Consider the following 24,966-nt stretch of genomic DNA (forward strand, 5'->3'; position numbering starts at 1 on the left):
TACAGTTGGTAGCTTTTGAGGCATAGGAACAGGTAAGAATTGTGACTTGATGGGTTTTATCAGAAGGCTTTGAATATTGGACTGGTTTGATTTTCAGTGATATTATGACTGATTAGGTTGAAAAGTTGGCCTGAGCAGGTTCTTAGCTCATGTAATAGGGTATTATTTACAGAACTATGTAATAGGACTATATCTTCAGCATATTGGCCTCTAGAATGACCTAATTTGGTACCCAAAAATAGAATACTAGTTTGGCTAGTTAGCATGGTCAAATTTTTTAGGGTGTCATTTGTGGAGGATTGAGTTAAAAATTAGAGTATAATTGCAAAAGGAAGTATTAAGATGTCCTAAATTGGTAGTTTGGATTGGAAAAGTGGTGGGAGAAGGATAGGTAGGTTCTATCCACTAGCTGGGGTCCTATTTCAGTGGGACCTGGACCTTTTGGTTTGGTGTTTTTCTCTAACTTTAGTTCTTTCTTATGACGCTTCTGGGGTTTGGGTCAGCTTCCTGTATTAAATTCAACATTTTTAGGGAGCTATTTATTTGTATTAGTAACCTGTATAAAGTAATTTAAAGTTGGGTTGGTCACCTGCATAAAGTATTTTAAATCCATAGTATTGGGGAGTAATTGTAGACAGTGTTTATATGCTTACTGGAAAGGCTGAGATAGAGAGGGAAATAGAGTATATAGACTTTGACATATCTAGCAATTTGTTTTGTTAAAGTTTGTGGCAATACTTTGGATACTGGGTGCAAATGGATGCTGAAGTTGAGAAGATAGTTGTGTTATTGTAAGGAGGGATGTTGTAAGCTGGAAAAGTAACATGATGGAAAGATGCTAATCATGCAAGAGATTAGCTGTTATAAGGTGATTTGATCAGGGATGTCATCTTGCAAATCTCTCTGAAGCCTACACTCAGTAATGAATTCTAAAAGGGCTGCAGAGTGAGAGGACCTTCAAGGGATGACCAGGCTAGATTGTTAGAGATTATTTGCAAAAATGTGAAAGCAGAGGAAAAACCACTCATAAGGCTAGAGAATTGAATGTGCCATAGCATAGGAAAGAGGAAGAGGAGTTATTTTGTTGTGGATATTTCCACTACCAAATTTGGGTAAAGTTAGTTTCCAGGAAATAGCTAAAGAGGACTTCTTCTAGGAGAGCTTCTTCTTCCATCTGAAGAAGGAATGCAAATGCAAAGATAAAAAAATGCCAGGCTACAGATATGACAGGCCAAAGTAACCACCCTATGCTGGGGTTGGTCTTGGAGATCTTAAGTTTAAGTAAGCATGCATGGATATTGTTTGTTAAGGTCCCTCATCTGTCTGGTGAGGATGTCAGGGTCTGTTTCAGCTAGTTGTTGAGTCAGCTTAAGCCTGGAGAGATGAATCCAAAATGTTAACCCTGATAATTTAGCTGCTTTGGTGTGATGAGTAAAACTAGGTATGGTCTTGTCCAAGATGGGGCTAAAGATTTTGGTTGGAGATTTTTTTAAAGATATAATAGTCACCTGGGGATATGTGAGGATTGATGGGCATTGGGTAGGTTGAGGTAGGTTGATATTTGCATAATCCCTAAGTGTTGCCTGAATTTGAGTCAAAATGGAGAGGTAGTCTCAGTAGGAGGAGACTGGAGGAGGGAGGTTGCAAGTAATAAAGGCATTGCATTACATTATTTTAAAAAGGCTTACAAATGGGGCTTGTGTGGGGCATCTCAAATCTTGAGAAATGCAATTGGTAAAAGTTTAAGCCATGGTAGTTCAGGTTCTTAGTTTAGTTAAATGCATCTTAATTATGTCATTAATTCATTCTACTTTGTCCAATGATGGATCAGTATGGGGTATGTAATACCCAATGTACACCTAAGGCTTGAGACATTTGCTGCATAATTTTGGAAATAAAGGCAAGGCCATTGTCTGTTTGTATGGATGTAGGGAGATCAAACCTAGGAATAATACTTTATAATAAAACAGTGGTTACTTCAGAAGCCTTTTCTGAGGTGGTAGGGAAAGCTTCAACCCATCCTGAAAAAGTTTCTACAAGAACTGGGGAGTGTACAATGATAGTGACTAAATGTACAAGTTAAAAAATATTTTTGTATGAGGAGGAACAAAGAAATGTGAATATTGCAGGGTGTTGAAAATAGATGATAATTCATATTTTAAAACTTTAACTTATGTGTGAGACTAATGCAAAAAATGTTTATTTGGTACAAAATTTATATTTTGACTAGTGCATTTTCTAATATAACTTATGTTGACAGCTTAATTGAACACCATAACCATGGAACCATGAGTAGGGTGTGAGATTTTGTAGGTTTGTCCAGAGTGATGTCGCGATAAATCCCAGAGTAATTTGAACAGTGAATAAAAAAGTATTTGCAAAATTCCCTTGGGCGAATGGTGAGAAAGGGGGGACATTCAGCTTCCCCATGTGGAGAATTCCTGATGGTCTCACAAGCAGTAGGGACAACCAAGCAATAAGCTGATCCCTCAATCTTGGGGTTTGTTCATATGAAACTGTCCCAAAGGATAGGCTAAACCAACTTAAAATTAGGACTGAGTCATCCCCAGAGAAACTCTTTTGTTGCTCAGAGGTGGCTTCTCTCTCTCTCAGCCAACACAACAAGCAAACTCACTGCCCTCCCCCTCTCTATGAGAGACACGACTCCCAGGGGTGTAAATCTTCTTGGCAACATGGGGCAGAAATCCTAGAATGAGCTGGGACTCAGCATCAAGGGATTGAGAAAACCTTCTTGACCAAAAGGGGGAAGAGCGAAACGAGACAAAATAAAATGTCAATGGCTAAGAGATTTCAGAGTCAAGAGGGTATCCTGAAGGTTATTCTTGTGCATTATATGGATATTGCCTTTTTAGTTAAGGTATGCTGGAGAGGCTGGAGGGAAGTGCCTGAAAATGTAGAGCTGTGTCCCAGTAGCCATGGTTCTCAAAGATGAATGCATAATGATATAGCTTTCACAACGTGACTGTGTAATTGTGAAAACCTTGTGTCTGATGTTCCATTTATCTACGGTATGGACAGATTAAAAAAAATAAATAAATAATAGGGGGAACAAATGCTAAAATAAATTGAGTAGATTGAAATGCTAGTGATCAGTGAAAGGGAGTGGTAAGAGGTATAGAAAAAAAGGCTAAAATATATTGAGTAGATGGAAATGCTAGTGGTCAATGAAAGGGAGGGGTAAAGGGAATGGTATGTATGAGGTTTTTTCATTTTTTTCTTTTTATTTCTTTTTCTGAATTGATGCAAATGTTCTAAGAAATGATCATGGTGCTGAATATACAACTATGTGATGATAGTCTGAGTTATTGATTATATACCAAGAGTGGAATGATCATATGGTAAGAATGTTCATGTTTGTATGTTGTTGTGTCAATTTAAAAATTAAAAAAAGGAAACAAAAACTAGGAGGTATTTAAAGTTTTTAACTTGTGGAAGGTTAGTAAAGTCAGTTTGCCAGTCTTGCCCGGGGATTTATCCTCATTCTTGATGGAAAGTATAGGGAGCCAGTTTGAAATTGCCCTGAGGGGTGGAGTACTGACAGATGGAGCATATTTGAGTGATATGCTGGAGCTCTGAGTAAAGATTAAGATAACTTATGGTTTCGCATAAGAGAGAGGCTAGCAGCTTGGTGCCGATATGGAATTGGTCATGCAGGTCAGTTAAAATTTTCTGTGCATGCTGTTGAGGCAAGATTACTTTATCATTTAGGTAAAACCATCCCTCAGAGGTTTGGGCCTGTCTTTTTGCTTGTCATCCACTCTGTTATTACCTATTGAGATGCGGTCCTTTCCACTTTGATGACCTTTAAAGTGAATACTACTACCTGGGCAAGGGTTTGTTCAGCCTCAAGGAATTTAAGGATGAGGGTTTTATTAATAATTGGAGAATTTTTAGAAGTAAGATACCGTCTCTCTTTCCATATAGCTAGGTGTGAATGAATAATATGGAAAGCATATTTAGAGTCAGTATAAATGTTAGTAGGGGTACCTGCTGCTAAACTGAGAGCTCAGGTGAGCTTTGCCTGTTGGGAAGTGGTGCCAGGAGGTAAAGGTCTGGATTCAATTACCTCCTTGGCAGACACTATAGCATATCCGGCTTGCTTAGAGGGGTTTTTAAACACATTACCATCAATAAACCAAGCATCAGCTGAAGGAAGCAGATGGGAATCTTTTATGTTGGGAAACAGATGAAAGAAATGATCTATAGCTTTTATACAGTTATGCATATGTTTCTGATGTTTTAGAGGAGTAAGGAATTTTGTTGGGTTAGAAATTATAGGTGAATAATATTTTAACCTGGGGGTTATAAAGGAGCTGTACATGTAGAGATTGAATACGAGAGGGGGGGCACTAGAAATATTTGGTGAGTAAAAAGAGAAGGTAGGTTATGAGAAGAGAGGACAGATTATTGAGCATATGGCACAAGTCTGAGAGATACTTGTATGAGGAGTGTTGCAGAGGCTAAAGACCCTGAGACAACATGGCCACCCTAAGAAAGGGGAGTCTAAAGCTTTGGAGAAGTAAACAATTACACAGGTGTCTGGTCCACTTGTTTGGGTTAAAATTCCAAGAGCAAAGCCATTTTTGGTGCCTACATACAATGTAAAAGTCTTGCGAGGTTTGGAAGAGCTAAGGCAGGGGCCTGGGCAAAGGCTGTTTTGAGCCATTTAAATGAGTGTTGGATAGCTAAAGCATTGTCCAGTAGGTCCCAGAGGTCTCCTGTAGTGGCCTGATACAAGCTTTTAGCTACTAGCCCAAAATTAGGGATCCAGGTTCAGAAAAAATTGGCTAAACCAAGGAAGAAGAGAATTCTTGTTTGGTTTGGGGAAGAGGAATGTTTAAGATCATCTCTTCATGTTGAGTGGTAAAGCCTTTTTTAGTAGGGGAGAGAAAGAGTCCTAAGTAAGTGACCTGAGGCCTAGAAAACTACCCTTTATCTTTGGAGACTTAATATCCTTTAGCTATAAATAGTTAAAGAGGGTGACTGTGTGCTCTTGGGATAAGGCATCAGAGGGATTTCACAGTAGGAGATCACCTACATATTGAAGCAGTTTATTGGGATGTAAATTTAATGTTTATAAGTCCGAAGCTAATGCTAGTCCAAGTAAATGAGGGCTGTCTCTAAAACCTTATGGTAAAACTGTCCATGTCAATTGCTTAGAAATTCTGGTAATGGGGTCTGTCCAAGTGAAGGCAAACAGATCTTGAGAGTTGGTGTGAAATGGAATAGCAAAGAGAGCAACTTTAAGGTCTAAGACTGTTTAATGTGTAGTATTTGGGGGTATTTGGGAGAGTATAGGATATGGATTAGGATCCACAGGGGCAATAGACATGGAAGCTTGGCTTATTGCCATAAGATTCTGGACTAGCTGGTAGGAACCATTGGCTTCTCTACTCTAAGGTAAGAGTGTTGGCTGGGGAGACTGCTTCTCTGAGGAGCCTGGAGGTCAATAGCCTCTCTACTATGAGTTTTAGACCCATGAGCTCATGGGGTGATAGGATATGGAGGTTTGTTTGGGAATTCTCTGGGGTCTTTTGAGAGAAACTTGAACTGGAGCATGATGTTTAGCAATGGAAGGGTGGAGGTGTTCCATATCTGGGGATCTGCTTTTTCTAGCCACAGGGACAGAACTATTTCCTTAGAGGAAGAGAGTGTTTCTCCCACAGATAGGAGCAGGATGGCCCAAGGCAGTTTATTAGCATACTTTATTTCTGTTAATTGAAGGGTTGCTTTAAGTGTTGCTAAAAGATCTCACCCTAATAAAAGAGTAGGACAGCTAGGAATTATTAAAAAGCTATGAGAAAAGTTATAATTTTCTATACTGCAAGCTAGAGGTGATGTTTTAAGGGGAACTGAGCATTGACCTATAATACTTATGACTGAAACTGAGAATGGAATGAGCTGCCCCAAATGCTCAGGCAGGAAAGAGTATGTAGTGCCCACGTCTAAAATGAAAGAAATGGGCTTACCTGTCCCCTCTAAGGTGACCCTGGGTTCCGTGATGGTGGTGGTCACAGTGAAGGCTATGCTGGAACCCAGGCCTTGTCAGTTGTCTGTGGCTAGTCTGAGGAGATCACCCAGTTCTGGGGCTGGTGACATCTGTTTAGGAGGGGCAGGCCGCCCGAACCCATGGTTAGAGACCATGGGACAGTTGGCTTTCCAGTGGCCTCTCAGTGGCACCATGGGTAGGAGCCCAGCAGTGAGCCCCTCTCTAGATGCTGAGTGCAGTGTTTGGCCCAGTGGCTTGTTTTACCACAATGAAATCGTGGACAGGATAGTATTTTCTCACCCCCAAAAGTTTGGTTTCTATTACCAGTGCCCTGGGTTGTCACAAGATGTTGGCCAGGAGAAAATAATGGGCATCATCTCTCTCCTGTCTGACCATTCTTTGGGCTGCCTCCTTTTCTTCCCTTTCTTTTTTTTTTTTTTTCTTTATTTCTTTTTCCTGTTCTTTTTGCTTTTCTGCCTGTTCTCTTTCTTCCTGTCTATTGTTAAACACTTCAAAAGCTATTTTCTTAAGTTTTCTTTGAGGTGCCTGAGGACCTTGTTCTATTTTTTAAAGTTTCTTTCAAATGTCTTGGGCTGATTGGGTGATAAAGTGAGTACAAAAGTTCTCCTTCTTTAGAGGAAGGGTTAATATCTGTATGTTTTTAAAATAGCCTTGGTCAAATGATTTAGGAAGGAAGCTGGGTTTTCTTCTTTTCTCCTGAGTGATTTCTGAGATTTTATGATAATTAACAGCTTTGAAGCCTGCATTCCTCATTCCTTCAATAATACAAGCAAGAATATGTTCCATTCTCTTTTTATCTGGGGACTGGTCCTAATAGTTCCAAATTGGGTCTGCTGTGGGAACTGCATTTGTTCCTGGCATGCCATGGAAAGTAATAGGGTTATCTGCAAAAAGTTTCTTGGCATGGGCTGTAGCCACAGCCCAAATGTGATATTTTTCTTCTGGTGTTGTAGTGGAAGCTATAATAACATAAACATTCTGATAAGTTAAGTCATAAAACTGGTTGAATACTTTTTGTCAATTTATTTGGATCTGCTGAGAAAGACCTGAGCTGATTTTCAATTTGACCTAGGTCTGAGAGATAAAGGGGAACATAGACTTTTATTATGCCTTCCTGTCCTGCCACATCTTATAGGGGAAATAAACCCTTCAAAGGGGGATTACCTACATATGCCAGACCATGAGATCAAGTGAAAGGAGGTGAAAGAAGTTGGGGAGTTTGGGTAGAATCAGGGAGCGGGGGATAAAAAGTGGGTGTTAAAGTAGGAGAGGGCTTATTGGAGATGAGGAAGGTCTGGGAGGGGAAAGACTGAGGAAGAAGGAGGGGAGCAGAGGGATTGGGGAGGGCAGTGGAAGGGGGGCATATTCAGAAGGCGAATAGTCAGCAGGATCAAAGGAGGAGAAGTGATTGGAGGATTCCTCATTGTTAAGGGGGTCGGCGGCCTCCATAGAGGGAGAGGCAGCAGAAGACAGAAGGTTTTTCATGAAGGAGGAGGATTTGGTACGAAGTGACAGAATGGCACAGAGAAGGTTGAGGTCTGAGGGTCCAGAAAGCCTGAGAGAAGGGAGTTTCATACCATTTGCCATTGCTGCCAAATAAAATTATTAGATTTGGTGAAAGTATGCCAATTCAAAGTGCCATTTTCTGGCCAACATTTTTGTTGTTCTAAGGGGTATTGCAGCCAAATTGTATTGCAGAAAGAAAGAAGTTTCTTTGGTTTTATTTCCCCTTTTAATTGGAGTTCATTGAGATTACAGAGTAAACATTTGAGGGGAGTAGATTTAGGGGGTAGAATAGTTTTAGAGTTACTATGAAGTAACTGGGTGTTACCCATGATTATGTGAGGAAGGGAAGGTTTATGGAGGTCTGCTCATGGGAGGCTTATGGAATTTTGCTTATGGAAGGGTGATGAGTTACTGCTCCCTTGGAGGCTCTGGGAACACCCAAGATTTAGCTCAAGTGAGACTAACAACCTAGATCCATGATCCTTTGTGGTGACAAAGCCGGCATTCCCAGTTTGTTGTTGGGAACCTGGAAATTGCATGCAGTCTTTTGCTCAAGGCATCCCCAGAACTACTTTTGACTGCTGCAATGGGGAAAAATGCTCATGGAGTGTGGAGGGTTTTTTGACTGAGCACTCAAATTTTTTAGAATGATAGAGGTTGGGGGGGCTACATTAAAGCAGGTCTAGATGCCATGCTGGGGTGGGCCAGGGTGTCCCTGGGACACCTAACAAAACTCTCAAAGGTAGGATCTGGGCAGAAGACACCCCTTACCTAGCACCAAATCAGTTGTAGATGCTTGAGTGCCATGGAGGTGAGCTGGTGTTGTGTCAAGATGGTCTGAGTCAGTGGACTCAAGCCATCAAGTGCATGGAAACCTGAAGGACTGTGTGGAGTCAACTGGAAGATCCCAGGGGGAGGGCCAAGCATGAACAATGTTAAGATGGGATGAACCCAGAAGTCCAGTGAAGCTGAAGGGCATTGAAGAAGGATCTGGGGTGGAAAATAATGTTTGAAAGGTGAGCAGGTACACGTCATGCATGAACTGGTGAACCATATTAAGGATTTTTATCTTTATAATAAGATTAGTGGGAGCCATTGAAGGGCTTAAGATGTAAAGGTGGGACTATTTATTAGAATAATAAAATTACTCTTTAGGATTTTGACAATCAATAATAGTTTTTCAATTCTAATTAAGACTACGAAAAGATTATGTGTGGCTTAGATCATCTGCAACAGGCTTCCTGTTTTCTTTGAGAAATTTCTGATTAAGAAATAGTAGAAATTCTAATCAAATATTGTTAAAACAAAGTATAGTCTTTTCAGTTAACTGAAATTGACTATGTCTTTTTAAAAAAAAGGAACAGAAAAGAAGATGAATTATCCTATATACTTAGGCCTTGGCCCTCAACTACACCTTGTTCTATCTCACACTGCAAGCAAATTTTTTAGCAACCTACATCAGACTACAAACTGACCCAGAGTTTTGTTGCTCTGCTTTTACCTGTATAGAAATATAATCCTTATTTTTCTTCCAGGGGGACTCTACACTGCTTAAACTCATGGCAAGTTCTTAAAACACAGAATTTTACTAAGGAAATGATCGTCTCCTTTTAACGAATTAAGGTAGACTGGAATGCAAAACATATTTGAATTTTAAGGCAATGTCTGTTGCTTGAAAGCAAATGAGAATTTTCCTTAGTTAGATTTATTGTCATGATATTAGTGCTGATAGTACTTTGAAAGTTAAATATTTCTTAATGAAAGTACACAAATCTATTGTTTATAAATAAGTAGATGGTAGAGTCAGTCAAGTGTCAGAGAATAATGCCTAATATTGTGAATATCAATGGTAATGCATTTTTTTTCCTGGAGGGTTTGTCAGAAACTTCAGTTGAATTAGGTAAATATGAATATCAGTTTATACAGACAGCAACATATGCTATAGGATATGAAGTACATGGTAGATTATTATAGATTTAGAAAACATAGTCCTAACTGAAGAAATTTATTTCAGTCCTTAAATTTCTTAAATGCTTTTAAAATAAATGTGGTTTATTTTAGTTTTTAAATTATGAAATAGTAATCTCTGAATTCTTCCTATAAAATTATGTCAGCATAATAAAATTATTAGGAAAATATTTATGCTACTTTATTAAGGCATTTTCTGACACAGAAATTAGCTTCCCAGAAGACAAGGTTGAAAAGAATTGTGGGGAAGAAAATAATAAAGTTCTACCTCTTTCCCAAATACATTCAGACATTTCCCCCTCTTTTTCACTCCAAATATTCTCATATCACTCATGGTTTTCCCTTATTTTTCTTACATAGATGTAACCATCTATACCTTCCCATTAAAAAACTAAGAAAAGAGACCAAACATTAATGTTTCAAATGAGCACATTCCACCTCTGGATCACAAAAATCCAGGCTACATTTTCCACATTTAGTTCAGAAATTTCCTCATTTAAACATCCAAGCCCATTGTCTTCAAATTTTACCTTCCTTCTAACACCAGCACTCAATAAAGTGGCCAAATTCTCTGCCACTTTAAAACAAGGATCGCCTTCCTTCCAGCTTGCAATAACAAATGCATATTTCTATTTGAGGCCTGATGAAGCATCTTTGGTGTCATATTTCTACCAACAGTCTCTTCCAAGCAATCCAGGCCTTTCCTATTCACCTCCTCACAACTTTTCCAGAATCTTTCCCTTATCCATGTAAAAAAGGTGTTCCAACATATTTCATATTTGCAAACTGCAGCACCCCCCACTTCTCTGTTACCAAAATCTATTTTGGTCTGTTACTGCTGCTGGAATCCAATCTACAAGAAATGGACTGGATTTTATAAAAGGTATTCACTAATTTATGAGTCACAATTCTAAGGCAAAATATTCAAATTAAGGCATCAAGAAGAGGATACCTTCACTCAAGAAAGGCTGATCATGTGACATGGCCGATCTTGTCACATGGCAACATCTGTTGGCCCTTTGCTCCCAGGTTCCATTGTTTTCAGTTCTTGGTTCCAGCGGCCTCCTCTTTGAGCTGCTGTCTGTCTCCAAGCATCTCCAAACTTCTGTGTTTGGTTTCACCTCTCTGCTCTCTGTGTTCGGCTCTTTTAACAACTCCAGTAAACTAATTAAGACCACTTTCAATGGGCAGGGCCACATCTCCATGGAAATAACTGAATCAAAAGATTGCACTCACAATAAGTCTGTACCCACAAGATTGGACTAGAAGAACTTGGCTATTCTGGGTGTACATAACAGTTTCAAACTGTCACAGCAAACTACCTAGATGTTTCTGATCCCTCTGGATTTATGAAAATAAAATTCTAAATTCTCTATTATCTGCTTTCCCAGGCCCATCTAATTTGAGAGCTATTTTTGTGCCCCTTTCACTTTTAATGTCTTTCTTTATCTTCATCATTCTTTTGAAAGGTTTCCCTGCACGTAGTGTTCATGATAGACATTTTAAAGCCTAGAGAGTGAGAGAGAGAGAAAGAATTGGAAACAGAAAAATCAATCCAGTTTAAGGCATTTATGCAAATCTTCTTTTATAGATAATTATTTCCAGCTCCCATCTACTGGGCTTGACCCATACAATCCCAAGTTGGCAGGATATGGAGCGGTGGGGTGGGTTAGGAGTAGATTCCAAAGGAAAACATAAATGGTTCATAGTATAAGAAAAATTACCTATTTTTATGATCAATCCTACCAATCCAAAATAACAATCTGGCTCACGAAATATGTTTTCCCCACTTGGATCAATTTATTTGATCCAATCTATTAGACCACCTCACTCAGGCATGGAGGAGTTCAGAGAAACAAGGCAATGAGACACACCCTGACACTTCTCCAACGATGGCTTCCTATGTAATTACTTTGAGAGGAATGATTATGCTTATCATAGGAGCTGGGAGAGACAATGTGGCATTGCAGGTTCACCTCATTAGATTTTCAATCTGAAAAGAAATCCTTCATCAGTTTTATTTGGGTTGGAAATGATGGGGACCAACACTGCTCAGTTGTGCTCCAGAAGGGCTCATTAACTTGGTTATCAGAACCCATATACATTCAGAGGGGAAGCAAACTTAGACATAGGCAGAAGACTTCTAAACCCACGCTTCTCAAACTGTAACGTGCACATAACCACTTGGAATCCTGACAAAATGCAGGATCAGCAGGTCTGGAGTGGGCTAGACTGTCTGTATTACTAAAAAGCTTCCAGGAGATGTCAATACTGCTGGTTGGCTGGCTGCAATATGGGAAATAAAGTTCTTAGTGGATGGTGGTGTAATCTTTTTGTTTGTTTATTTCTCTCTTGGCTTCTTTTCCTGAAGTGAAATGAGATGAGCTATTCCATTTGTCTTAAACACGGAGCTGAACTAAGGAGAATGGGAACAGGCTGTCTGTAATTAGTTGGGAGTTCCTCCACATGGCTGAAACACTCCATGCCCCACTCGCTGGGCTGCAGTATGAAGATATAATTAACTTATTGTATAAACTTGGACTTCATAGTGGCAAATAGGGCACTTTTAATAATTACATTGGGTCAACAAATTGCTCAGGTATTCTAGTTTGCTAGTTGCCAGAATGCAATATCACCAGAAATGGAATGGATTTTCAAAAGGGGAATTTAATAAGTTGAAATGTAACAGTTTTTAGACAGTGGAAATGTCCCAATTAAAGCAAGTCTACAGAAATGTCCAATCTAAGGACATTTATGTCCAGGGGAAGATACCTTGATTCAAGAAGGCTGATGAAGTTCAGGTTTCTCTCTCAGGTGAGAAGGCACACGGCAAACACAGTCAGGGTTTCTCTCTCGGCTGGAAGGGCACATGGCAAACACGGTGTCATCTGCTAGGTTTCTCTCCTGGCTTCCTGTTTCATGATGCTCCCCCAGAAGGCATCGTCCTTCTTCATTTCCAAAGGTCTCTGGCTGGTGGGCTCTGCTTCAGGGTGTTGCAGCATTCTCTGCTCTCTGGTGGGCTCTGCTTCAGGGTGTTGCAGCATTCTCTGCTCTCTCTGAATCTCTCTTATTCTCCAAAAATGTTTCCTCTTTTATGGGATTCCAGTAAACTAATCGAGACCCACCCAAATGGGCAGAGACACACCTCCACCTAATCTAGCCGAACAACCACTCTTGATTGAGTCACATATCTAAGGAGATGATCTAATTAAAGTTTCAAACACACAGTGCTGAATAGGGATTAGAAGAAACAGCTGTCTTTACAAAATGGGATCAAGATGAACACATTTTCTAGGGTAGATACATTCTTTCAAACCAGCACATCAGGATGTATTTTCATCCTAGTTAGAATAACCCTGTGTGAAAGAAGCCTAGGTAGTTTATTTCAGCTTTACCATAGAGAAAATCAATTTATTTATTTATTTTACATGGACAGGCACCGGGAATCCCAGGTCCTCTGGCATGGCAGGCGAGCATTCTTGCCTGTTGAGCCACTGTGGCCCACCGAGAAAATCAATTTTATTTTAAGTGACCCACCTAACTGCTGTCCTTTCCCATTATAGCATGCTTATAAATACTGCTGCTTCCTTTCTTCATACATTTTTAAAAAGTCATCCTCGAAACAGAAGGGACTTTTTAAAAAACACATTCCTTTATAATTCCATTTTTCTGAAATCCACAGGCATGCTATAATTTTACCAAAGCTCCCATGAGATAATTAACATGAAATTATTTGATCTTCTCTAATAATTCATTGAATTGGTACTTTTCCTGATGTTTTGGGTTGAAACTTTTCTATATTTCTGCATCTACTAAGAAAAATGTGAATATTATTCTCCACATTCATACTGAGAAGCCATGTGTTTTGACGGACCATTGGCAGGTGTTCTGCAGCCCCAATTGTGATGTTATGATATGATGATAATGAATTGCTGTTGTCTTTTCTAAACAGGCAGGTAGATGGTATTCTGGTCATGTGTTTGGCATTAGTGATGCATTTAATATGTTTTATGGTCTGTCATGATGTTGTTTTATCCTGCATAAGGGGTATCTCTTAATTCCACAATAAATGTTGATTTACCTGCAACCAATTTTTAAAGCTTAGCCTTATAAATAAACTTCATATGCTCCTAGTTTGCCTTGTGCACCATGGGTTTCACTCTAAGTTCATGGCTCTTAAAAAGCCAATAAAAAGATTTGTTTAAAAATCATTTTCATTTTATCTCCAGTGATTTACTTTTAAATCGTCTGACTGAATTTTATGTTTATGCAATTGCTTTGCATCAGCTTTAATATCACACTATGATGCACATTTTAAAATCCTCTAAATCTTAAACACTGAAAACAAAATTCAATTACCTGCAGGTGGGTTGTCAGTATAAATGAGGCAATGGCTGTTGTTTTCCAGCGTAACTGAGTGGTTGAAAGCCAGCATACAAAAATTTGTCACCTGAAGATAACTCCTTTTTAATGCATTTTTAAAATATAAATTTTAGATGTTTCTTACAAGAAATTGGTAGTTCAATTTCCTTATTTTCTCCTTAACCCTTATTTTTTCTTAAGTTCACAACACCTAGTTTAAATAAAGAGTCATAGAATCCAGTTGCCCCAAATATGATATTCCTTCTCATCTTTATAGTGTTTTTTAAATAAGAAAATGAGTACTTAAAAATTTTTAGCTTGCTCTAAAATTGCCTGTCCTTTCCTTATAAGTTACAGTAAAAATATTTAAGTGGTATTTTGGGAAGATTTGAAATTTTTGTCCTTTAATTAGCAAAACAACTATATGTGTGAACATATTTAAATCATATATAAAAGTGTTTTAAAAAAATAATACTGTGAGATGGCTAGTTAACAATAGATTACCTTAACTCCCATGGCCTCATTAATTGACCAAAAATTTGCAGTTTTATTTAAACATCTTAAAAATATATGTTATCAATTATCTTCATTTTTCTCAAGCAATTTACATATAAAGCCCCTGAGATAAATTTTAAGTGTAAATCATGCTATTGAACTCTTTTTATCTAGATATTAACACAACCTCATTCCTAAATGCTTTTCTTTCTTGGACTATATCTCAGAAATAAAAAGTTCTTTGATGAAATTTATTTTACATGATGCAAAGTTGTTCAATTATTTGGTTTATTTAGGAAAATAGCTTGCCTTAATCTAAAATTCAGTGTTTTTTAAAAATTCTAGTTCTAAAAAGTTTTAAAAATATTGCAAAGGTTAAATATATTGTTTGTTTATTTGGTTAAATTTTCAAAAGCAAAAACAAGACAGGGATTTAAATTTATTAATTAGATATACTATTTTTCTCATCCCCACTTCAGTAATTTTGGCTTTATTTTTATTTCCTCCTTTGTACTTTCTTTTGGTTTATGTAAACATTTGTTTTCTTGTTTTTGAGATCCACATTAAATACATTTTTTATTTTTTCATATTAATTATTTAATATTAAATTTTACAGTTTATCTTAATTCCTTAATTTTTACTAAAAAGTGTTTACTGCTGTGAATTTTCCTCTGATCACTGCTTAAATATATACCATAAATACATGAAATTCAGATTTTTTTATTTTTCTTTTCGCCTAAGTTATTTGGTACAAGGTTTTAATTTCCTTTTTGGCTTGTATTTGGCTAATGACTTTCAATTTTGCCCTTGTAAACTATTTGATCTCTTTCCTTGTAAGCCTTTAGGATTTTTCTTCACTGTTCAAGTCAGAGTTTTGCTAGGATATTTCTAAGAATCAACCGCTTTGTTTAATTTTCTCAAAAACTTACTGGGCCCCTCCAATAACTATATTAAGATCTTCTGTTTCTCAAAAGTTGTCTTAGGTTATAGTTTTAAAGTTTCAATGTGTTCAATTGGTTTGTTCTTTTTCAGGGACAGCAGTTAATATCAATGTTACTCATTCTTTGTCAGTCTTCTATTTCACCACTTTTTCTCTGAACTTTTAGTTTTTACTTATCTCATATTCATTCTCGTGATTTTTTGCCTTTGTTCAATAATCTTATTATATTTTCATTTGAGTCTATTATGTCTTGGTAACTATGTACTTATAGTCATTACTTCTGAGATAATCTTTCCTTTGTTTTCCATGTTGTCCTTAAGTTAAATCAACTCATTTTCATTTCCTAACTTTTAATCATTTCTGGCTTTAATTTTTGAGTTTATGAGAAACTGTTTTTTTTTTTATGTTCCCCCAGTGCATATACCCAAATTGAGTATATTTATTTCAATTTATGTATTATCCTTAGTTTTTTTCTGCTTCCTGGTTGTTTTCTTGGAGGCAGGGGAGTGAAGGATCATTAACTGAAGGATGTTGAATCTCATTTTAAAAATTTTTATGACTTCGCATGGATTTTCTCTATTCATTTTAATGGATTTGAGGTGATTTTCAAAATAAATTACTCCATTGGAGACCTCTTTCTAAGTGTGGCAAGGTTTTTTAGTTGGGTTCTTTTTTTTTTTTTTTTTTTTTGGTAGTCAAGTAGGTTCTTTGTCCTCTGATTTTGTATTCTCTTTGGTCTTTTTGAACCCTAAACTTTTATTTTTGCTTCATACCCAGTTCCCAATGAACATGAACTCACTTTCTTTCTTCTTTACCTCCCCTCTTGAGAAGCCATACATGTCATACTTCAAAATCTGTGTACTTTCCAGCTCCTCCTTTGTCCCTTGTGCTCTCCACTACCAGGATATTTTGTGCTTTTCACACTTAGGGTCAATTTACTCTTTCTATAAATGCTACTATATCCACCCTGGTCTATGAATGCTGTTCTATCCACCTTAGTCCTGTTGCTGGATTCCCCTTCCTTCTTTCCTGCAAAATTCCTTAACCTGCCCTTTCGCTCTGCAAATATGTGGCAATGTAAGAGAGTGATCACTTGATGGGAGTTGGTGTGTTTTCATTTTATGCTTATTCTTATTTTGATGTTTGTGCATTCTTTTTCTTCACATTATACAGAGGGCATGCTTGAGTGTGTGTATGTATTTAAGTTGAGAGTATAAGCAAACTAAATTTCTTTTCACTGCTGTATTACCCTGAGAAATCTCAACAGCTAAACTTGGAAGTGAAATTTATTGTAAAAGTCTTGAACATGTTTCGTTCTAGAGTCAGACACAGTAAATTTATATCAACCATGTAAAATTGTGTTGCCTAAGGTAAGTTTTTCAACTTCTATCTTAATTTGCTCAACAAAATAAGAATAGTAATGTACCCACATCATGGGGTTGTTGATAAGATTAACAAAATAATGAAAATAAAGCAATTGAAACAGTCTCTGACATAAAATCATTGCTCACAAAAGTTCAGCCTTTCTGTTGATGTTGGAAGCATATTGGAAAAATATGTCCCCATTTCTACATCAACACAATGTTTCACACTCAGAATCCAGTTATTCTAAAATTTTTAAATATTGGAGTTTAATATTATTTTATTCCCTTCAGACTTGGAACTATAGTGTGGCCTTCTAATTACCCTGATTAGCTAGTATTGTTAAATAACTACTGTAAATTTTCATTAAATCACCTCTCATAAAGTAAAAAATCATAACTCTGCAGGGAGTGGTGGCTAACACGGATTTAAAACATAGAGGCATGCTGAGCTACTGCTGATTGTGTTGTTGCAAACTATTCTTCTCTATTCTGTAAATAAATCAATTCCCTTTAAGAACATTCAGTCAAGAAATAGTATCACAGGGTGGGCTGAGTAACAAAATGCATTCGACATGTATTTTTTAATGAAAATCCCTGCTGGAAGTTGGAAGAGTCAGAAGAAAGTGTTCCCAAAGAACTTTATTTTATTGGTTATTGTAAGCCTAAGGGATGGTTTCAGGTAGTATCTTATGGCAGAGAGATTTTTAAACTTTGTGTGTTTCAGAAAAGCTTTTTCAAAAGTCGCTGAAGAATATATCCTACTTGTAATAAGATTTTTTTTTTTTTAACAATGGCAGGCACCGGGAATTGAACCCAGGTCTCCGGCATGGCAGGCAAGAACTCTGCCACTGAGCCACTGTGGCCCAATAAGATTTTAAAAATAACAATTAGAACAATCCAAGTGGAATTTCCTGTCCCTGTAACTTATAATTACTCTTTCAATAGATTTACTTTTATTGAATGTGGCTTAGGGTGTGAAGAATTCAAAAGAACATGGTAGAATTATGAAGGAAATTATTTCAGTCGTTTGAATTTGTATGTATTTATTTAATAGATACTTAGTCATAAACAATATGCAAAGAATGCTATTATTATTGAAAAAAATGTAAACAAGCAAGTGTCTGGCATTTGGTGGAAGAAATGTGAGATATCCTCATAAACAACTAAGCTTCAATTCCAAACACAATGGAACCAGGACTCCAACAGGAATAAAAACAAATGGCAAAAGGACTCATGTGTGAACTTAGCTATGTCATGTTGCCCAGTTGTTTGTCAGGCAAGAACTGGCTTAATTGCTGCTATGAGGGTATTTTGCACATGGATTTGCATGTACAATAGGTTGATTGCATTTGTGGCTGATTGCATTTATAATCAGCAAAAAAGATTGCTGTCAGAAATGTGGCATCTCTTCACCCAATCAGTCGGAGGTCTTAAAAGCCAAAACTGAGGATTTCAGAATCAGAAAGAATAATTTCTGCCTTACCTTCAGTCAGCCATACTCTCTGGTGAATGTGGACTTACCAGCCTCCCAGGTCACTTTTACAAGAGTTTCCAGATTACAGCCTGCCTCAAAGGATTCAGACATGCCAACCCCCATGGTTTTATGAAGACAATTCACATAAAAATTCCCTTTACATATGTCCTGTGTGTTCTGTTTCTAAGGAGAACCTAGACTAATACATTCCTGATACGAGTTTGAATAATCCTGAACAAATTAAAAAACTTATGCCCTTAAAACCATTCTCTTTTTAAACAGTTTATAACCAAATGGTCTCAATCAAATGTCCTCAGAACTGCCAGAAGTAATCATGCCCTTTTGTGTTGGGGGCTGACACAAATTGATAGGCATAAACTGTTAACTTTAATTAGCATAAGACCTAAAGATCTGGCACTTCAAAGCATAAGTAATCAAATCATGTGTTATTAAATCACAATAATAAGTGTGGCAATTATTTTAACATTACCCTAAGAAAACATTTTGGGCTGGAGAATACTGTTATTGACATTTTTGGAATCATTAATTGTGGTGATAATGAAAGTGGGTTAATTTAGTTGGCATTTTTATGCTTTTACATTCACTTTAGACAGTTTACCCCATTATTGACTACACTTTGAGTAGATCAGGTCTCATCACCTCACCACCTCTTTGCCAATGTTGGAGTGTTCAAGGGATGCTGGATTTTATACACTGTGAATGGAGGTTCCTTAGAAGGGAGAAGCGGAAGATAACAGTTCTGCTTTGTTTTCTAAATAATCTTTAATCCAATGTCTAATAGACAATAAGAAATGACCTAACTATAAATAAATGATCTAAACAAGAAATGGTGTTTCTTGGGAACATGGCTCAGCACAACAAAGACTTTCAGCAAATGACCACATGATTGCTTACACACCATCAAAGTGTCCAACTGCCCGAGTTAGAATCAATGGATGATGGCCCTGCATGCTTCACTTTGCTTTGAAGATGAGAGGCACCTATACTGACTGAAAGTGGGGTATTTATACATCCCAGGGGGAGGAGACTCTGCTACTGAGCAAACAGCAAGATTTATGCTGTTCCCACCCTAGCAAGCAGCTGGGACTGCTTATTCCTGGTTTGGGGTCTAAGGTATGGACAGGCTTTCCATTAGATCTAATATTTAACCCAGTCTGTGGAATGAAAACATACCAAAACATATGTACCATATAAAAAGGTGAGGGCTAGAAGATGGCCAATAGATATGTCCATGACTTCCCCAGCACTGTACAATATTATATGACAACATTAAAGAGAATTAGAATAGAACTTAGATAGAAGAAACACACTACATACTGCCCAAATGGTATTATCACTACATATAGGCTAGAAAAGCATTTACAGACTGGAAAGTATAAAATTGTTTTGGAGTTGAGAAAGACCTTAGTAGAAATGCTAGAACTAAGAAATATAAATTATATTGATAGTTTAAGAGCGTATTAGGCAGAACTGAAAAGCAAATGAATGAACTGGAATGCAGATGAGAAGAAATAATCTAAAATAACACAGGAAGGTGAAAGGAGTAAACATAGGAAGTAAGATTCAAAGAAAACATAAAGTGCACTTCTAATATGTGTTTTATTGGAGTCTCAGAAAAAAAGACATAAACTGTGGCAGGACAAAATTTGAGCAGATGATATCAGAGACTTATTCAAAATGATGAAAACAAATCATAGAATCATCAAGCCTAAAAATTCCTGAAAGGACAAATAAAAAGAATGTACATGCAGATATATCATAATGAAACTATAGGAGACCAAAAACAAGGGGAAAAACCTTTAAATTAGCCAGAGGAAATATGGACATTAACTTTTGATAAGGGCAATGAAACTTACAGCTGATACCTAGATAGAATATTTTTAATGGTCTAAACAATATGAGTTTGCACCTAGATTTCTATTCCCCATGAAATGGTTTCAGGCATAAGATAAAAAATATGTATTTTCAGATAAACTTAATCTGGGTGAATTTACAACCAGGAGACTTAGTCTAAAGTAACTAATAAAAGGTACCTTTCAAGCAGAAGAAAAATTACTCCAGCTATAATGCAAGAAATAAGAGAGGAATAAAGGAAAGAAAGAAGGAGAAGGATAGGTAAATGTGTGGGTAAATTTAAATGAATATTGATTGTGTAAAGCTATCTCATGGTGTTGTATGATTAAATTATATTATTAAAATACCGTATGAAAAGGAGAAGTTTAAATGGAGTAAAATTATCGTAAGGCCCTTGCATCAGAAGTACCAATTACTATTGAAAAGTCAATATTATTTTGAAAAGTCAAGGAAGTATATTGTAATTTCTAGGGTGACAAGTAATGTATTATTTAAATATTAGCAAAAATGTCAATCTTTTATAAATATGAACAATAAAGATAAAATATTAAGAATAAATATTAATTTTTTATTTAAAAAAATTAAATTGAATTTTAAAATCCCAAAGAAGGCAATGATCATTTCTAAAGATGATGGTGTAAAAGCTTTTGAGAATTTCACTGTTCTAGAGTTAGAAAAATTAATATTCAATGCTACCAAAAAAAAGTAGGATGTGAAGGGCTAATATTTCCAAGTAAAGTGAGACTGAAATAACTACACAATTTCTGCATAATTCCAAGCTGCTCATACTTTGAGTGATAGGCTAAAATTTTCATCATACAGTTAACCAGTTTCACAACAATGGAAAAAAAATGGAATCTGAGACTCTTCAAAGAAGAGGATTGTTAATAACTACCTAAGATTTTCAAGAGAGATGCCAAGAGTATTTCCTAGGATAATGGGAAAACAAGCAATAGGTCAGCCGTCACAGGGCTGAAACCTACATGCTGAAACCTAAAAACTGATTGAATAAAGATTAACTTCCATTGATCTATCAATGTACCACAAAAAAAAAAAAAGAGTCCTCTGTGGATGTTAGCCAACTACAATCCTTTAAAATTGTTTTAAAGAGTAAATGTACAGCGTTCACTGTAAACTTTCCAAGCATGGCAAGGGAAAGGACCAAATTATAAAAAACAAGAGAACAAACACAACTGACACAATTCAAATGTGACTCAGATATTAGATTTATTAACATAAATTGAATAATGATTATGATAAAAAGAAGTTAAAGCTCTAAAAGATAGAGGACTTCCAGAGAATTTAAACTATAAAAATAATCAAATGTAAGCTGTCAAACTAACAAATGCAACAAAACAGATGAATAATTCAATAGATGTGTTACCATCACACTAGATACAAAGACTAAAGAATTCATAAATTAGAAGATCATTCAGTGGAGAACATCCATATAGAAGCATGTAGAAATAAAGGATGTAAAGCACATAAGAAAGACATAAAATATGTATAGGGAATTAAGCAAAGGTTTAAAACATAAATGTATCTTCCAGGAGAGAGAATGTGCAAAATAAATACTTAAAGATGTAATGGCGGACAACTGCAAAAAAGAAGAAAAAGAAAACATAGAAGACTCAAACATCTTAATCAAGAAGCTTTACAAAAAACAAGTAAGCTCAATACAAAGAAACTACCCCTAGGAACATCAGAGTGAAACTGCTGAAATGTTCTTGATGCTATTATTGAGACACAGGGGAATGAAATATATAGATTATGTTTAAACCCACCGAGTATGATTGGGCTGTGGCAATCATACAGTAAGGTGGTGAATTCCTGTTTGAATTAAAGATAGGGATCTGGGAAGTGATACTGAATGAAGGATCACTTTTCCCCAATATCCTGGATGTGTGGATGGTTGCTATATGCCTGAAACTGGGCAGTAAGTACAAGGGTACATTGAACAGTGAGAGCAACATGTGATTTTCTGCAGCTGGGTTTGTTGTCAATGGAGTGAAAAATTCTCTGGTGATCTATGAGCCCCTCTGAATCGGTAGTACCTGGCTAACATGGAGAGAAAGCATCTGATAAAAGCATCTTTAGATTAAAATTATATTGCATCCACTATTGCCTAAGAGTAAGGTTTATTTTTGTTCAATTTTCTGGACATTACACGTATTTCCAAGCTCTTAAAGGAAGCATTACTTCCAAAATGTGTAAGGTGTGATTCTTCACCAACCCAGGGAAATGTGAATTGGGATGCAGCACTGATTTAGAAAAATAATGTTAAATCTATTGCATCCCAGGGTTAAGGAGCAAATTTATGTTGTTACAGTCTACAATAACATTGTCCAATAGAAATACAGTGCAAGCCATATATAAATTTAAGTTTTCTGGTATCAGATATAGTGTAGGACAGATGCAAAAGTTCTCTTTGGTTCCTTATAGTCGCAATCTCCATTGTCCCATTTCAAGCTTCCCTTTCCAACATTAGACCCTACTAACTAACAGTGAACCCAGGGTCATGAGCAGATATTTTGCTGTGAATTCACAGACACTTTCATTCTATCAACATTCAACAAATTATTAAGTTAATTTTTACCATCTTATTATTTGTTTTCTAATAAAACAAATTTCATCCCTAAAGTATAGGTACCATTAGCAGTTCTGTCTGTGTAGGTAGTTAGAGCTTTAAAGTAGCTTTAAAAAAAAAAACTTTATTAGAGTAAATTTAAATATTACAAGTTGCATCTATTTTAACAGATCAGCTTGAATAGTTTTGTCAATTGTGTACACTTTATAACACTATATATCTATCAAGATTATATACATAAAGTATATATTTTTATATATCAAATATATTATATTATATATTAATATACTTTTTAATGTATTTAAATTAATATATTAAATATTATATCAATGTTCTCTTCCTGTGCATGACTCGTCCTTTTGTTTTAAGTGTTTCATAAAGAGGCAAATTGATAAGAAACAATTTGTCAATATTTTGCGTTTTATGATCCTTGTGTCTTCAGTAATAAATCTTTGTCCATCCAAATGTTGACAAGATATTCTCATATATTTTCTTTAAGATATCTTAGAGCTTTAGATTTAACATTTAGGTGTATGATACAATGTGAGTTAATATTTCTGCATAGCATGTGGCAGAGGGTTGAGGCTCATCTTTTGGTATATGGATATCCAGGTATTCCAGCACAATTTTTTGAAAAAACTCAGGTGTTCATATTCTATTTCCAGATTTTCTATTCTGTTTCCTTGATTCATGTGACCTTACTTATGCCAACATTTTACGAGATTAATTTCCATATTTTCATAGGAATGCATTAAATCAGGTCATTTCTTCTGCAAACTTCGTATTGCATCTTCAAAATCGATTTTACTATTTTGAGTTCTTTGGTTTTCCACACATATTAGAATCAGCTAGCCAATGTCTATAAAACAATCTCTGCTGTGATATTGAGATTTTATTGAATCATAGTTATGTTTAGGAGGAATTGGCATCTTGAGAAATATTAAGATTTTGAATCCATGAACTTGATATAACTGTACTTTTACTGAGAAAATCTTTAATTTCTCTTTATAGTGTTCTTTAGCTTTTAGTGTCTGTCACTACCAACTTTTGGTGGTAAGTGATAATACAATTTACTTCTCTTTTCTTTGTGTGGGCAGGCACAAGGAATCCAACCCAGGTCTGAATTCTGCCACTGAGCCACCATCGCACCACCCTACAATTTACTTTTGAATGCTGCCTCTGTATCTTAAGATATTGATAAATTCACTTATTGGCTCTCATAACTTTGCCTTGGATTCCTTAAAAGTTTCTGTGTAGCCATATGCACTATGAATAAAGTCAGTGTGATGTTTCCTCTCTTATATGCTTAAATTTTACTCTTTTTGTTGCCTCATTGCAAGGGTTAAGATTCCAATTATAAAGTTAAAACATGGTTGATATGTGATGATATTGTGATCCACTGATTGTATAATATGATTGGACTGTACATTGTGTGGGTATTTCTCAATAAAAATTTATATAAAAAAGAAATGGTTGGAACAGTCATCCCTTCTTGCTCAGTGTTTCATTAATAGATAGGAAGCTAACTATAGATGGTAGTTCAAGTTGTTTGGAATTTTTCTTTCTTTTATATGTTCAGTTATCTATTTATTTTGCCTATAAATTATTAATAGAGAAGTACTGAAATTTTCAATTCCATATTTAGATTTGTTTAGGAAAGACATTTTTATTAAATCTAAATCCCTATTCAGTTTCCTTTTGCTAATCCACTAGAAGCTTGCTTTCTTTGTATACTCTCTGAAAATAACATTAGCAGTTGAAGCCAGCTTACTATTATTCTGGCTCTATTGTAAAATATCTAAGGGGTCTTGTTCTTGTCTTCATCACTAAAAATAGATTTTTGCAATAATCTTTCAAATGATCATAGAAACCAGTGGCTCATTTTTATCTCTAATATTCAGCTCTCAGAAGTGTCAAATAAGAGACTCAAGGTTAATTTGCCTTTGGCATATGAGTGATGACTGTTCAATATGATTGACTACTTTTCTCCTGGATTTCAAGCCTTTAGATTTGTGTTTAGTAAGTGGTTTCACTGTGTATTTTTATCAGAGGTAGAGGAAAATATTAAATATTTATGAACACTCTCAAAATATAAGAATCATGCACTGTGTGTAAAATTCATGGTGGATTTTTGAATATTTGAAACAAATTCAAATATATAATTAATTAAAATTACATTGATTATATATTGAAATGATATTTTGGCTATGTTGAGTTAAAATATATTATTACAAATAATTTTGACTATTTTCTGACACTGAGCCACCTTTTCACCACCCTAAAATACATTGTTTTATTCAATTTTTAACTATCTATTTCTGTAACTATTTTGGAGGCTTTAATTGCTAATTCTAGCATATGGAT

At 36.0% G+C, this 24,966-nt stretch overlaps 1 long non-coding RNA gene across 2 annotated transcripts in view; it reads left to right on the top strand.

Annotated features, from left to right (window-relative positions):
• Nucleotides 1-19,938: 19,938 nt before the first annotated feature.
• LOC143666033 (uncharacterized) overlaps nt 19,939-24,966 on the top strand; it is a 106,993-nt gene continuing 101,965 nt past the window's right edge. For both annotated transcript variants that reach the window (XR_013167323.1, XR_013167324.1), the window contains exons 1-2: nt 19,939-20,276; nt 21,566-21,682. This is a non-coding gene — a long non-coding RNA (uncharacterized LOC143666033). The remainder of the gene's footprint in view (nt 20,277-21,565; nt 21,683-24,966) is intronic.

Source organism: Tamandua tetradactyla, chromosome 22 (genome assembly GCF_023851605.1).
Source record: "Tamandua tetradactyla isolate mTamTet1 chromosome 22, mTamTet1.pri, whole genome shotgun sequence".
NCBI lineage: Eukaryota > Metazoa > Chordata > Mammalia > Pilosa > Myrmecophagidae > Tamandua > Tamandua tetradactyla.